The 14,494-nt window shown below is 45.3% G+C and overlaps 1 pseudogene; it reads right to left on the bottom strand.

Moving 5' to 3' along the window:
* Positions 1–11,995: 11,995 nt before the first annotated feature.
* Positions 11,996–13,286, bottom strand: LOC105523777 (annotated as a pseudogene).
* Between the last annotated feature and the right edge of the window lie 1,208 nt (positions 13,287–14,494).

Here is a 14,494-nt window from a genome sequence, read left to right as displayed (position 1 = left end):
AGCCGCGAGGAGGGGCGGGCGCGCGGCGGGGAAGAACTCTGGGGAGGGGGATGGGGGAGACTTTGCAAAGTGTAGGTTTTGTTAATTTCCCGGGGAGGCCGGCCTCCTCCCCCTCTCTCCACGCTTTACCGAGAAATCACAGCGCTGCATCCTCCATCCCACCCCCTCTCGCTACCCTGGCCCCAGCCCAACTCTTACCCACGCCCCGCCGCAGAGCGTACCAGGTGGGGACTTGGAGGCCTTTTTAATAGGAATGCTCGGTGTTCCCAGCTCCTCTGTGGTAGGGGTGGCTGCGGCGCGGTGAAGTGTGAGGCCTGCAGTTTGGAGCAGGATTGTGCGGGCGGCGGACTGGCAGTCTTCCAGTCCCTGAGCGCAGCTCTGGTCACGGTTACACCTACCCCTGTCCACAGCTTTTGGACTTGGCAGAGGTCATTCAGGTGGTTAGTTCAGGACAGTCCGGCGCAGAACAGTGAGGCCTCCCAGCTAAGAAGCCGTCAAGCTTTTCATGCTGATGCTGGACAAGGTCTGAAGTGGCTTTGTACTTGGGGCCCTCCTGGGGCCACTCAGACCGACGACCCTTCCTTGTTTCCCTTTCTGATCGGCGCCTCCCACTTCCGCAGAGAGAGAGAGAGAGAGAGATGTGGAAGAGTCACCCTTTTCTTTCTCCAAATAGTCAACATCATGGCATTCCAGGGCAGCCCTACAAACTCCATCCTGAAGATTTTGGAGAGAGGACCTCAAACATCAAGGCCTCCTAAAGACGGAGAAGGGATTAGATAGACCTTCGCTCTGGGTCTGAGGATTTCCTGTCCCCTCATTTTTACCAATCTTGGGCAACTTAGCAAGGCTAACCAGGAGGCACTCTTTCCTCTGCATCCTAAGAACCTAAAAAGGATGAAGAGAATTCAGCCACCCAGGAAATCTTGCCTCTGATTGGCAGAAGAGGCTTTGTAAGGGAAATCTCTCTGGTCCATGGAAGTTTTGCGCACCCCTCACTACCCGAGAAGGGGTGGCTGCCAAGCTATTGGGACTATTAATCTTTGGAGAAGGCAAGGCGGCAGAGGTGGCCATTTTCTCTCTTCGTTTCCCCCTGCAGAAAATCTGGTTGGGGCCATGAGGTTGGGCAGTAGCTACAAGTCTGATCCTTTTTCCAGAACAGTTAACTTCAATCCTCAGTTCATGATGGTGCTAAGAAACTTAGAGACAGGACTCCCTCCACCTGAGAGAACAAGGTGCCCAAATCCAGGAGAGCGCTAGCAAGAGGCAGGGCTCTATCTTTCCATCCTCTGTCTTCCCCTCTCCATCTCTGTGATGGTCTCTCTTGCCTACTAGAGAAGTGTAATTGGGTTGTAGGGATGCCCCGCTCTGGGGAGCCCAGGATTTATGGATGGCAATTAAAGTTTTATGAATTGCAGCTGAGGCTGGTTATTGAGCTATTTGAATGTGATTAGAATTCAATTAGAAAGCGGTTAGTGGACGGTGGGTCTCTGGAGTGTAAACAGACAGCTATTCCAGAAATGTGCTAATCCAACATCTTGTGACAACAATTAAGGAGTCTCAGGGCTTAACAGGGGGCAGCTCAGCTGTAACTACTTTTGTACCACAAGGTTTGCAGACACTCAGGCTCACCCCAGCCCACCCTTGTTCATGACTGGAGGATCTAGGCAATCCCTGAAATCATTTCAGCCCCAGGAAGAAGGCTTGGAGCCCACTGATGGAGACTGGCAATAAAAAAAAAAGTACCCTGCTGAATAGCAGGATATTTTTTACAGTCCTAAACTGTCCAAATAGATGACTCGATTTCCCCTATTCACTTTGAAACTATATATGCATATATAGATATAGATATAGATACTCTTTAAGAATAATAGCTTTTTCTCTTTTCCTTCTCTGGGTTAGGTACCAGGTTTTCCATGGTCTGTTTTGGACTGATGATTTGAGTCACAAAGTTCCCAGTGGTTCGGGGTGTGCTCAGAGGAAGAGCTCCTTTGCTAAAGTCCTAGAAATTGCACCCTTGTGCAGACCATTTTACTTTAGAGAATCTTAACTATGGAAGAGGCTTGTGCATCTTATTCAATTTGTGTCTTACTATGGAAACTTTCATTTTTCAGTGCCAAGGAATTTTGAAAAATGTGAGGGGCTCATGGGGTTTCCTAAGGGCTTCAAGGGGAGCAGTGGTTTCAGACCAGGCTAAGGCTGAAAGCAAGACCATGTCTGAAAAACTTGCCCCTTAGGGTACTTGGTTAATTGCTTCAGCCCACCAAGAGCAAGTATACTGGAATCCTATTTCTTGCATAGTCTCTGTCCACTCTGACTCATTTCTCTAGTTCTCTTTGGAACTCAGTGTCTGCCAGTCTCTCTCCCTCCTCCTTTTCTGAGTCCAGCCCCCATCTGGCCCTACTTGCCTATCCCCTCCTCAAAGGAAGCCTACCCTCCATGCCCCCAGGGCAGCACTGCCCCCCACCCATCTATCCACTGGCCCTGCCCAGCCCTACTGTTCCCCAGAGTGCAGTGCCCTGAACCAGCAGGAGATCCCAAGTTCAGCTTTCTTTTCCTGAGAGGGAGCAGACAGACCATTGGCGTGTGCCCATGGTGCCTGAGCTGCCATACAATTTTATTTCTCAGTGATTCTGTCTGATAAAATTTCATCGTCCATTAAGTAATCCCCAAAATGAGAGCTCTTATGAGCCTATAATGAGCTCTAATTGCCACGACTCCAGGAGCCACGTGGAAGGATTTATTTGGTATTAAGCAGTTGGGTACAGAGTACAGGCTGTTACCTAAGCCATTACTTTCATAATTCAAGGAGAAAATTAGTTCTTTTAAAGGAAGGAGGAAATCTTTTTATTATCTCCCTCTTGATCGGGATGATAGAGGGTGGTTTTGTCTTCCTTGAGTGCAAGACAGTGTCACATATGTAATGGTAACAAAATTGTTCTTTGTACTTCCTTCTGGCCAGGGCTCTCCACTCTTACCCTCAACTTAGAAAAAAAATCAAAGCTGTTCTAGAAAGAACAGCAGAGGCATGGCCTTCTTGTCTCTGGATTCTCCAACTTGAGCCTGGGTGAGCAGTTTCCTTTCAGCCCAACCTTGAGATTTGAATTCTTAGTTCTAGCTTTCAAAAGGTCTCCAGTACTTCTTCCCAGCTCTGCAATGGCACCTGACCTGAACCCCACACTCCTGTCTCACTTCTCTTTCTTCCTGTTTCCTTTCATGGGCAAAGTCAGGGAAAGTAAAGGGCGGGGACTTAGCGTTGCTTATTCAACAGGCCCCAGAGTTCTGACCCGTTCCAGTGCTTAGCTGTTTTTTTCAGGCTGTAACTCCCACTTTGCCCCTCCCTCTGTGTCCTCCAAAATCCCCCCTCCCTTTCATCCCCAGTCCTTTTTTCTCTTAGTTTCAGCATTTGCCCACATGGTTCTCCAGCTCCAAATGGAGGCTGCCGGCAGGGCGGGACAGCCCGGGAGTTGGCGGGGCCGCCTCGGATTTATTTGCTCCTCTTACATTGATTTCATATTAGTTTCCAAAGCGATGAATGATCTCAAAGCTGGGTTTTGTTAGCAGAACACAAACAGGAGACAGGACTTACTTGCCCCCAGCTCCCTTTAATGAGGTCATTATCAAAGCGTGAACAAGTCTATGAATGTTTTATTGAAAGTGCATCGTTAACTTGTATCCATCCTTTTCTCCGAGTGGCATTGTGATATTGCTGTCTGTGGCACATCTTACCCGATATAGCCCGAGATTTCCCCATTCTCTGTAACCAGGCAACCCTTTCTGAATACCCAAAAATTGAAAAGAACCGCTTAGTCTTCAAGAAAGTCCTCAATAATAGTGGAAAAGAACAAAGATCCAGGAGACAACAAAATGCCACAGGGGTGACTTTTCATGAGCAATTATCTCTCATTAATCAGAAGAACAGCTGCAATATTAATTTTCTCTCTTTCTTCCTCTCTTTTCACAGTCCCCAACATTTGAATAATCATAAATTTTGATTTTATGAAGGAGTCACATTTTCAGGGGCTGGAGGAAAGCAGCTACCTAGGTGAAGACAAGGAGAAAATGCTCTCATTTTATTTTATTTTTTGTTTGGGTAAAGCTGCCAACAAAGCAAAATGGAAAAAATAAAAATAAGGAATGCCAGAGAAAATGCCCCCCCCCCCTTTCTTCTTCTAAATGGCTGTTGAGAATAAGGACTCTTTTCTCCCCCACCCTCCCCTCACAACTACCCCTCCTTTCTTTCCTCCCCCCACCCAGGCCCATTTCTCAGTTTTGCTCTGAGCAGGGCGGAGGGAAATGTCCCCGGCGTCTGGCGTGGGAGTTTCAGCCCGGTTTCTGCCCGTTTAACTTGCAAACGTGAAGCCAAGCGTTGTGGATCTGACCAAAGAGACACTCTTTGGGCGTAACTTGCATTGTGGCCATCAAAAGCCCGCCAGCCTTGGATGAACTGAGACGTGTATTCAGCAGAAATGGGGCGCTCGCTCTCCTTTCAGGCTCTGGAGAGGCAATTGTTCACAGGATGTGTAGCCAGGGTGGAAAACGTGGGTCCCCAGATAAGGCTATAACCTGCAAACGAGCTTGGGGGAGTTAAAAGAATCTCATTAAAGCTCCGGCTGCAATTAGCAAATACACACTCATAGAGAACTCAAGCTCCTCTTGAAAAGCTGTGGGTCAAGATGAAAGAGGGCAGTTGAGAGCTAGTCCCCACATTCTTGCACTGCTTGAGTGATGGGGGGCTCAGGAGCCAGGCTATTCCTTCAGCTGCCCCAATATTGTTAGTTTTAATGCAAGGCCAGGGAAGCCTTTCTAGAGGGAGGGCAGGCTGTGGGCCCTGTGCTCATGCACCACCAAAAATAATCTTGCTTCTCCCTGGTGTTTATTCAGAACGGATGGGCTTTTGAGAAACCTGAATTCGTCTTTGTGCTCACCACAGTTGCAAGAGTTCAATTCGGCCCTGAGAAGAAGGGGCGGGGTGGGGGGGTGGTAGGAGAGGTCTTCTGAGAAATAAGTGAGGGGTTTGGCTTAGAATTTCAGGAACAACCCAGTCGGAAAAAGAGTTGATGGCGCTTGATGCCTGCCACACAGCCCCTCTGCTCCCCACTTCACTTTAATTAATATTCGCCCACCCCCAAATCCTCAAGCTGAACAAGGCATCCCTCTCCCACCCTCAGAGCTCTCCTCTGTCATCAGACTAAAATTTATTGAGTGCCTACTCTGTGCCCAGCGTGTGCTAGACACTGCAGGGAGCAGGCCTGAAAAGGCCAAGACAGTATCCAATAGAATATTGTTTTATTTTAGTAACAATGACCTGAGGTGGGGAACAATTATCCGGATAATTGAAGCAAATGCTTCACCTCCCTCCCTCCCTTTCCAGTTCTCTGGGCACTTACTATTTTTTACTACCCTATTCAGAGATGTGGTTTTTGTATTGGAGGGCGGGCGGGGGAGGCAGGGAGTGTGTAAGAGAAGGGTTGAATTATTCACATGCATACCAATTCCCCACTTCCCTTGGTCTAAGTTTTCTAAAAGCTTGGAGCCAAAATAGCTGCTTAGTTATGGGAACAAAGACTTAATAACAAGAAAGTCACTAAAATAAGAGCCATCCTTTATAATTTTTAGGAGTTCAGCCCTTCTGGTTTTTGATCTTGGTTATCTACAAAAATCACTTGGAGAGCTTTATAAAAATACTGATTACCTAAGAGATTTCGATTTAATGATGTGAGGCTGGAACACGGTGGGGTGGAGGTGGACGGAGAGACACGAGACAACCAGAATTCTGCATGCGGTTCTGATGTAGTTGAGAAATAAACGATAAATCCTACCCCCTACGCCCTCCTATCATGGAATCTGAAGAGAGCAATTTAACTTCTTTGAGCCTTATCTGGTCATCTGATAGTTGGAAAGTGTATATTGAGCGCCTACTATATACCCCAGGCTGCGCGCCAGGGAATTCAGTAGCACAAGACCCGCACCCGGGGAGTTTCCAGGTTAAGCAAATCAACAAATTAACTCGGAGCTGGTGAGTTAAAAAGGTCGTGCGAATATGAAAGAAAAGCTCAAGGGGCTCTGGGTGATGATAAAACCGAGGCTTGAAGTGACATTTAAACGGAGACCTACAAGATGTACGGGTGTTGGCCTGGGAAAGAGGGATGGGGAATGCGTTCCGGGCCACCGAAGGGTGCCCAAGGGAGCCTCGGAGAGTTTCTCTTGGTTAATTGCAAAAACTGAAAGGAGACCAAGGAAAGTGGAGAAAGAATTTCAGTTTCTGCATCTGTAAAATAGAGAAAATACCGCCGTTTTCGAGTTTTTTGTGAGGAATTAAGGACTGCCTAACACCGGGCCTGGTGCCTGGTAAGGCTCGTGGCTTCTCTTGCTGGTTTTATTATTATCAGGGACCTGCAGCTCCATGGGCTCTTGAACCTTGTAAATTAGGTATCAGAGTCCCTGGGCTTAGGCAACCAGGAGCCAAGAAACCGCTGCACAATCATCTGTCCGTCCCCCCGCACCTTTTCCGGGCTGGGTGTTGCTCTCTAAGGCTCCTCCACAGCCTGGCGCTCACACCCTGAAGGCGCCCAGTGTGGGATTTTTCTAGCCTTTGGTTTCTGGACATACCTGCGTTCAGCAGCTACATTAACCTGGCCTGCTAGGGGACCCTCGCCACTCCTTGCCCGCGTCAAAGGCTCTGGCTTCCTGGCCGCCCCACTTGGGACTGCGCTCTAAATTTCAAAACGTTCTTATGATCGTAGAAACCTCCCAGCTTTGCTGCACACCGACCTGCTTTGCATAGGAGGAAAACAGTCGCCATTCGAGTATATGACAATACTCGTAGCTATATTTTTTCCGAGTTCTATGTGGCAGTTCCTGAACCAAGAGCCTTGCCTGCTTGACCTCATTTAATCCGCACAACAGCCCTCCCAGATAAAACGCCATTATTTTCTCCGAATTATGTTTGCGGAGAACCCTATTTGAACTATTGAAGTTCAAAGACTAAACCAAGGTCATACAGCTAGTGATGGCAGAGCGTCTTAGGCACTAAGCAATACTAACCACCTAATAACACCTAGCATTTATTGAACACCTACTCTATGCCTGGCAGTGGGTTAAGACTTTAATGCCTCCTTTCTTTCTCACAGCAACCCTGTGAGGTAGGTGCTTTTATTACTTCCTTATTTGTTGGCTGTCCATTTGTTAGTTAGTGTGGTTTTCCTATATATTAAAGGTTCTGATGGCCCGTCCAATGTGGCCCATATGACAGAAAGGGCACGGACTGAAATTAGAATGAGGACAGGGAACATGATTGTTTTTATTCAACTGTGCCCAGAACACAGTAACCGCTGAAAAACATTCGGAGTGGATGAAAGCAGTATTTTATTATTTAATTCAAAAGCCCTCATCATAATCAATCCATGTGCTTGTTGACTGCAAACTGCTCCTGGGCAGAAACTGGGTCTGTTTTATGTATTCACCAGTGTATGCCAAACGTCCAGCCCAGAGGTAACATGTATTAGGATGGCAATTAATATTTGTTGAATGAATGATTCCTGATTTCAGATAGGAAATAGAGGCTCTGAAACACGGTAACCTGGCCAAGGTCACATAGCAAGTGGCAGAGGGAGAATTCCAACCATAGTTTCTAACGCTGAGTCCTTTTTTCAGCCTCCTGAGCTGTGTCCCCGGGGCATAGGGACAGGGCGCGGGAACCCGATGCTGCGCGGCCAGGGACGGTCGTAAGTCAGTCCTCACTTGCCCCAGTCCCGCACCTGGGCGAGGCCAAGGGAGGCAGAAGAAATGAGAGGCTGGAGAAGCCGCTCCGAGGAAGAGGGTAAACAAACAGGTTCCGGGGCTGCGCGAGGAGCTCTCTGAGCGACAGCTCTACCCGGCGCTCTTGCTCCCATGGCTCTAGAACCGCAACCTACTCCCTGCCTCCAGTCTCGGTCTCCCTGGGTCTCCGCCACTCTCTCTTCCTGGCTAACTTATTTCTCAGTGGGAAACCAAGGAAATCTAAGCGATCGCACTGACCCCACAGCCTCAAAACAAGCCCATCCGCAAAGGCCACCAAACACCGAACACCGGCGCCTACACCAGGCACAGCATACGCTCCGCGACCGATGCGCATGCGCGAGTGAGGCGGCCGAGTTCGCGTGTGAGTCTGTGCGCATGCGTGAGTGTAACTGGGTAGGGGGGGTCCTTGAGTGTTGTCTGCACGCAAGCGCGTGTAAAGAGCGAAGGAGGGGTGGGGGCAAGTGTGCATGAGCGCGAGCATGAGTGTGCTGTCGAGAATGAGATTAAGGTACGTGGGTGTGGTGGCGTGTGAAGAGGTGAAAAATGAATAGAATGAGGGCAGGGAATGAGATTTTCTTTTTTTATTTTAAAATTATTTCAATAGTTTTTTGGGGGAACAGGTGGTGTTAGGTTACATGGATAAGTTCTTTAGTAGTGATTTCTGAGATTTTGGTGCACCCATCACCCGACCAGTGTGCACTGTACCCAATGTGTGGTCTTTGATCCCTGTGCGCGTAGCTGTGTGAGTGAAGCGTGTAGGTGTTTGGGAGCATGGGTGTATGTGAATATATGAGGGTGTGAATGTGTGACTGTGAGGAATACGAGAAACTGGGGGTGTGCACAGGGTGAGTGGGGTGTGAATGAGAGTGTGAGAACGTGCATAGTGAGAGTATGCGTGTGTCTGCGTGTGCCCGGCCTCTCGAGCCCCGCCTCCCGGCTAGGCACGCCTTCCTCTCCGTGAGGTGCGCAGTGGGCGCAGACCCGCTCTGCTGGTATTGGAGCCTGGCGTGGGCTGAGGCTTGAAACTAGCGTCACTCAGCGAGCCAGAAAGGAGTGGGCAGGAGTGTCTGGGAAGTGCGCTGTCTCCCCACATAGAAGCCTGGACACGCTAAGTAGGAGGGGCTCTGGGAGTATTGCCTCGATGTCCTCCCTTTCACCTGCCCCCAGTATTGCTTACCCACCTGTGGATCATCTTTATGTTCATGAACTCAGGGAGCATCCATAGTGTGCCTATGGTATGCCAGGCTCTCCTTGGGCTTGGGAAACCATGAGAACAAGATAGCTTAGATCTCATTCGTTTTGGAACTTCCACAGGGCCTTTTATTAATGTGTAACCAGCTTGCAAAATGCCAGTCATACACAAGTTTTGGCGCCTCTCTCCTCAAGCAGAGGGGCATGGAGATTATGAGACAATGATGGTAATAAGACGATGCATTGAAATCAGTGCAATCCATTTCATCTCCAACCCAACCTCACTCTTTCACTGCACCACTGAGCTTGGGATTGGGTTTAAGAGGTCCTGGATGTGAATCCACCTTCTCTCTGACCATGGAAATAATAATGACCCGCTTCTCACAGGATGGTTGTGAGCATTAAATGAGTTAAGTCATGATATCTCTTGGAACAATGCCTTGCACATACTTAGCACTCAGTATACAAACTATGATGATGTTGATGTGTGATGACGTTCCCTGAGTCTGATGGAATGTTGTGAGGAAAGAAGGAGGATGTGTTTGTGAGCTACAAAGTTTAAGAGATTATTTCTGGATTTAAATTAAATTAGGCCAAAATTATATTAGGCTAAAAATACAAAAATTAGCCAGCATCGCGGTACACGCCTGTAGCCCCAGCTACTTGGGAGGTTGAGACAGGAGGCTTCTTGAACCTGAGAGGTGGAGGTTGCAGTGAGCCGAGATTGCACCATTGCACTTCAGCCTGGGCCACAGAGTGAAACTTCATCTAAAAAAAATACGTATATATATAAGATAAATTAATTAAATTGTGTATAATTTATACAGATTGAGTATCCTTTATCAGAAATGCTGGGGACCAGATGTGTCTGAAGATTTTGGATTTTTTATGGTTTTGGAATATTTGCATGTATATAATGAGATATCTTGGAAGGGGACCCAAGTCTAAACACAACGTTCATTTATATTTCATACACAGCTTATTCAGTGTACATAGCCTAAAGGTTTTTTATACAATATTTTAAATAATTTTTTGCATGAAGCAGTATGTTTTAAGTACTTGTATGTGGAATTTTCCACTTGTGATACCATGTTGATGCTCAAAAAGTTGCAAATTTTGAATACTCAGCCTGTATTACATTCTCCTCTAGCATCTGGCTAGTATTACAGTATCAGATACTCCATCTTCATCCTTTACTGTGACTTCTTTTCTTCTACCAGTGTTATCGAAAGTGCTGTTACCAAGGGAAATAAAAATGCAGCAAGAACCTATAGGAGCTGAATATTCTTTTAGGCAGCTTTGGGAGCATTTTCAGTCCTGTTAAAATGGAAGGGAGTATTTTCACAGTGGCACAAAATGAATGCTGTAATTTAACCTTGTGAGCAAAATTTCTGATTAAATATGACATAGGAGATATGTTTCCCGATTAGTCATGTACCTACCTGGAACAAAGTATTGTGTAAACAATTGCAACACATGCCTATTTTTATTTTAGAGAAGCTGACTTATTAAAAACATTTTTTGATATTTTGATCAAATATTTTGATCACTATATATATAGTGCATATATAGAGAGAGCATATATATGTATATATACACATACATATATATGGAGTGCAGTGGTGGGATCATAGCTCACTGCAGCCTTGAACTCCTAGGCTCAAGCCAATCACAATATAATTTTGTTTAAAACCAAAAGGAACATTTTTAAAGATTGGATTTCATTATTGAGATGTTTTCCCAAGGAAAAAAAAAGTATCAAAAAGAAGGCTTGAAAGATTGGAGAATTGATTGCAGATCTAGGTTCTTGAATTTAACAGCGAGAAAGGAATTCTGTCCTTATGTAACTGACCTATCTCATGTTATAACTAGGGAAACTGAGGTCTCGAGGAATGAAATTGTCTTAGTGGTCAGTCTCTCCTACAGTCACCAAATAGGACCATATCAGCTTTGTTCCTCTACCTCCAGTTTTATGCACTTGCAGGAAGATGCCCTGGAAACTAGAAGAGAAGGTACAGGAGTTCCAGGTTTCCGAATTATCCGCAGGTCTCTGTTGCTGGCACCTCCATCTTCTGGTGACTCTTGCCCAAATCCTTTTAATCTTCTGTGACTCCTCTCTTGCTTTCTCTAATCCTGTACATTTAATCCATCATGAAGTCCTGATGGCTTTATCTTCAGATGCAACTGGAAACTGACCACTTCTCAACACTCCAACCACTATCACAGGGGTCCAACCCATCACCACTGCATAGTGATGACTGGGTTCATTCTTCCTGTACTTGCCTCTACAATCTGTTCTCAACAGAGCAGCCAGAAGGATCCTTGTGAAATAGAAATCTGATCAGGTCTAATCAAGAACAAAAGGCTCTCCATGATCCCACCATGGCTATCTCTGACCACTCCAACCACTGGCCTACTTGGTCCCTCTGTTTTCCTTGCTGGTCTGGCCCTCTCTGGCCTTCCCCTCTGTTGAGAACTCTTCCCCTACAAGCCCACACATGTCTTACTTCCTCACCTTTAGACCTAAAGGCACTTTCTTATTGTTTCTTTTTTCTTTTCTTCTTTCTTTTTTTGCTTTGAAATTTAGAAATAAATTTTAAGATCTGAAATGTAATTCCTATTATATTTGTAATTTGTATTCACACACTCATATTCACAGCCCCCCTTGCTCCCAAACACCTACACGCTTCACTCACACAGCTACATGCACAGGGATCAAAGACCACATATTGGGTACAGTGCACACTGGTCGGGTGATGGGTGCACCAAAATCTCAGATGAAAGGAATTTGTAATAGGAAATGTAATATCAACTTTTCTAGAAAACTGTGGCTTACACAATAATGCATTGCCTCTATCGTGTTACAACGTGCATTAGACTCAAATACAAAAACCATGAAACAAACCACTATCCTTCAACAAATCTGAGCAAAGATAGAATATATATGGAGTGCAGTGGTGGGATCATAGCTCATTGCAGCCTTGAACTCCTAGGCTCAAGCCAATCACATATTGTTGATCCTAAGAAACAACACAGATGGATTTGCAGAGGATGGGCTGTTTTACTTCAAGCACCATAAAAAAAAAATGCATGGGTTTTTGGGTATATACATTAAATTGAACCTTTGGCACTAGGAGTCAGGGCATTTTGTCATGTAGCATTAACACATATTAGAAAATTGTGTAGTGTCAAAGCGGTAGAACCACCAGCATTCAAGCAGTGTTGTCAACTAGGCAATAAAGTGTTCTGCTGAATGTTTCTTCTTTGTTCTAATTACTGCATACCTGGTAGCAACTTTGAAATGAGAAAAGGAACTTACACTCCTTTTATTTTCTGTTTAAAACAGAACAGAAAACAAACTGAAACTTAAGCCCTGTTATACGTTAACAATGTTAAAGAACATCAATTTCACAAGAAAAAGACTAAGATCAAAAAGTGTTTCCAGTCAAATAACAGTGAGTGGTCTATAGACTAGCACAGGGTTTTGTGGTAGTACTTAGCAGAAGCTACTTTGTCATCACCGCCAGTAAACAGGGATGCAGAATTCTTTGCCAGATATTTTAGGAAATCATGCAAATAGCCCAACAATAATGCAAGGCTCTTCTCATCAAGGGATGTATAGGCCAACATTTCTCCAATTGTTACAAATAACCTCAGTAGGTGTGTGCTCCTTAAACCTGGGACACAGGAGCATCGGGGTGAGCCAAGAGGATTTCCGCATACTGGGGCCTCTCAAATTTGTAGAGCAGCTGAGTGTGTAACATCACGTCGAAATATTCTTTTATTCTTGCCACAACTTCATTAACTGCCTATGCCTTATTATTGACGTTTCCCTGTGATTTTTTGCAATTTGCATACTCCTTTAGAATTGCATCTACATTTTGCTTAGCGGGGAGTTAAAACAGCTGCTTCTGCTTGGTAACTAAGTCCCAGTCCCTAACAAGCCATGGTTTCGATTCTTCAGGCATCTTCACTTTAACTTCCATTATGTTCTTAAATGTGTCCTCGCTTTCAACAGTGAGGTCTGCCCAGGCTCTTTCCTTCCTTGGGTTCTAAGGTGCTTTGCTGGTACTGCCCCCATATCTGTTTCCAGGAGTCCTCTGTTTGTTCTTTCTGGTCTTCCTCATGGATCCTGAAGTGAGGAAGTTCTCTGCAGAGTGACCCTCGTTCAAGATTTTTCTGCTGTGGACCAGCTGCCTTCTTTCCTGAGGAAGCCCCTCTCATCTCTGCATGTTGCTTCTAGTTGGTTTTTTGAAGTTGTCTTCTTCTGCAGATTGTTGTCCATAAGTTTGAGAAACCGGCTTTCTGGAACTCATTCAACCCTGTTTTTATTCCAACCAACAATCTTTCTTCTTCCTAAGAACTCCTAGGGATTTCCCAGATGGAATCTTATAGATCTTATAGGATGGTCTAGAAGGATGAAGTGGGAGATACAATCCAAGATTCTATAATCAGAGGTTTCTACAGTCAGGATCAGATCTCCTGAGCCTTACTATACAGCAAACTTAGCTTTTCTGAATGGTGACCTGAAATGAGAATCCAGATCTTTCTAGTAGTCGCTTTCTCACTCTTTTTAAAATATCAAATCCACTACTGTGCCCTCTGCACTCCCAATCCCTTCTCCATGCTCTATTTTTTTCTCCCATAGCAGTCATCACTTTCCAGTTATATGCTACATTATATCCTGTGTTTATGTTTATTGTCTCAATCTCCCTGTTAGAATGGAAGCTCCTGCAGGATATTTATGTCTGCTGGGGTCATTGAGAACACCACCCTATGAGAAGAGGGCCATTATTATTTCAAACAGAGGGTGAATTCACATCCAGGACCTCCTAAACGGAACACCAAACAATGATGCAGTGGAAAGGTGAGGTTGGGATAGAGATGAAATGGATTTGCACTGATTTCAATGCATCATCTTATTACCGTCATCATCTGTCTCATAATCTTCTCCATGCCCCTCTGCTTGAGGGCAGAGCCCAAAACTTGTGTATGACCAGCATTTTACAAGCTGGTTGCACATGAATCAAATGCCTAGTGGAAGCTCCAAAATGAATGAGATCTAAGCTATCTTGTTTTCACGGTTTCCTAAGCGTATAAAGCAGAACCCGGCATAGGAGATGCTCAATAATTGATGAAAGATTGAAAGAAGAATATCCGTGTTCTAGGTGGATGCTTCCTCACCATTCTATTTTACCTGTACATAGGACTGCAGTTTATAAAGACTCAAACCAATTATGTCATTGGGTCAGCACAATTACTTAAGCTAGATAGGACTTTTTGTGGGTTTTTTTTTTAACCATTATTTCCACAATAAGATATTGAGAGATTAAAGGACTTGCCAAAATCAGATCCTGGATTTAGACTTGCAATCAAAGTATCATTTTTTTTTTTTTTTTTTTTTTTTTTTTTGGTGGGAGACAAGTTCCCTTTCCAGACCTCCTGGCTAAATGAGGAAAACTAATAAGTTACTGTATTTGCTGTGGATGCTTCTAAATCCAGTGGCCCTGAGATTAGGGCTAAG

This window comes from Colobus angolensis, unplaced genomic scaffold (assembly GCF_000951035.1).
Source record: "Colobus angolensis palliatus isolate OR3802 unplaced genomic scaffold, Cang.pa_1.0 Scaffold473, whole genome shotgun sequence".
Taxonomy (NCBI): Eukaryota; Metazoa; Chordata; class Mammalia; order Primates; family Cercopithecidae; genus Colobus; species Colobus angolensis.
This window is presented reverse-complemented; position numbering and strand designations above follow the sequence as displayed.